This window comes from Cajanus cajan, chromosome 4, assembly GCF_000230855.2.
Source record: "Cajanus cajan strain Asha chromosome 4, NIPB_CcT2T_4, whole genome shotgun sequence".
Classification (NCBI taxonomy): Eukaryota; Viridiplantae; Streptophyta; class Magnoliopsida; order Fabales; family Fabaceae; genus Cajanus; species Cajanus cajan.
In genome coordinates, this window is record NC_138520.1 from 21319114 (window position 1) to 21321373 (window position 2260).

Genomic DNA, 2260 nt, shown 5'->3' on the forward strand with positions numbered 1-2260 from the left:
CCTATTATGACAAGATGATAGGGAACACGACAACACTCTTCTCGGACATCATCACCATTGGCGAAAGAGTGGAACAAGGGCTGAAAAGTGGGAAGCTAGCTGGGCTTTCCCAATCATTTGAAGCCAAGAAGACCTACGGGAAGAAGAAGGATGGAGGAGTCAATGCCGTAAATATTTCTTCATCTTCTTCCACTTCGAAGTCAGGAAAGTCGCAATACAACCCTGTGAAGAAGTTTGATAAACTTCCGACCACATATAGCGACCTCCTGCCGAAGATAGTGGAAGCACGTCTTCTAGCTTACGTTCCACTAAAGAAGATTGATCCACCTCATCCCTATTGGTACAAACCGCAAGACAAATGTCTATACCATTCGGGGGCATCGGGGCATTCAACTGAGAAATGTAGAGCTCTCAAAAATAAGGTCCAAGACCTTATCGATGCTGGGTGGGTCACTTTCGATTCGACAGCACCCGACGTGAGCGAGAATCCTCTACCGCAGCAGGAGTAGAGAGAAGGGCAAGCCATGATAGGGCCCCTCCACTTTTTTTCTTTTAGGGACTCATGATCAGTACCCGAGATCATGAGGACCTTTTCATGTAAATAAAGGGTTTTGTACAGTTTTACATACATATATCAATAAAGAGGAATTTTTCACACATTATTCTCTCATTTTGTTCTATTCTCTCTCTTTCATTAATATTAATAAACTCTAAACCTAAACAGAACCAATAAATAATTATGTCTGTGATTGCTCGCTCCGATCGGGATCCGAAAGCCGAAGGTGAATGGGTTGAGTTGGACAGTGATGAGGAGACCATCTCTCCGGATCTGCAAAGACTGCTAGATCAAGAAGCTCGTCTACTCCAACCGTATCAAGAAGAATTGGAGACCGTGAATTTGGGGCAGGGTCAAGAATTGAAAGAGGTCAACATTGGGACCCATATCAGTGATGGAATAAAAACGCAATTGATTCAATTGTTGAGGGAATACAAGGACGTATTTGCATGGTCGTACCATGATATGCCCGGTTTGGACTCCAACATCGTCGAACACAAGTTGCCCTTAAAAGAGGGGTTTCGACCCATTAAGCAAAAGCTTCGACGAATCAAGCCCGAATGGTCCTTAAAGATTAAGGAGGAGGTAGAAAAACAATTGGACGCGGGATTCTTGGTTGTATCCCAGTATCCTGAATGGCTGGCTAACATTGTGCCAGTCATCAAAAAGAATGGGAAGGTTAGAGTGTGTGTTGATTATAGGGATTTGAATCGTGCCAGTCCAAAGGACGATTTTCCCTTGCCCCACATCGATACACTTGTGGATCACACCGCCACAAACACACTCTATTCCTTTATGGATGGATACTCGGGGTATAATCAAATCAAGATGAATATAGAAGACCGCGAGAAAACTTCTTTCATTACACCCTGGGGCACTTTCTGCTACAGGGTGATGCCTTTTGGACTTAAAAATGCGGGTGCCACCTACCAACGAGCGATGGTGACGCTATTCCACGATATGATCCACAAAGAAATTGAAGTATACGTGGATGACATGATCGCAAAGTCAAAAGACGAGATGGACCACATCCAATATTTGAGAAAATTATTCAATCGGCTTCGTAAGTATCAGCTTAAGCTAAATCCGGCTAAGTGTACTTTCGGAGTTCGGTCAGGTAAGCTTCTCGGGTTCATCGTCAGTGAAAAAGGCATAGAGGTGGACCCCGATAAAGTAAAGGCAATAATGGAAATGCCTCCTCCTAAAACTGAGAAAGAAATTAGAGGATTCCTCGGCAGGGTGAACTACGTCGCAAGGTTCATCGCACAGATGACTGACACGTGCAAACCAATATTCAAGCTGTTGCGCAAGAATCATTCCGAAGTTTGGGATGAGAATTGTCAACAAGCTTTCAATAAGATCAAACAGTGCTTGGCCAATCCACCAGTGTTGGTGCCACCTGTCGAGGGAAGACCATTAATCCTCTATCTAACGGTGCTTGATGAGTCCATGGGAGCTGTGCTAGGACAACAAGATGAAACAAAGAAGAAAGAACAAGCCATCTACTACCTGAGCAAAAAGTTCCTTGATTATGAAACCCGCTACACGCCACTAGAAAAGACGTGCTGTGCGTTAGCATGGGCAACACAACGGCTCAGGCAGTATATGATTAGGCATACTACTTGGTTGGTTTCCAAAATGGACCCAATTAAGTACGTGTTCGACAAACCGATAATCACTGGGAAGATTGCCCGATGGCAAGTA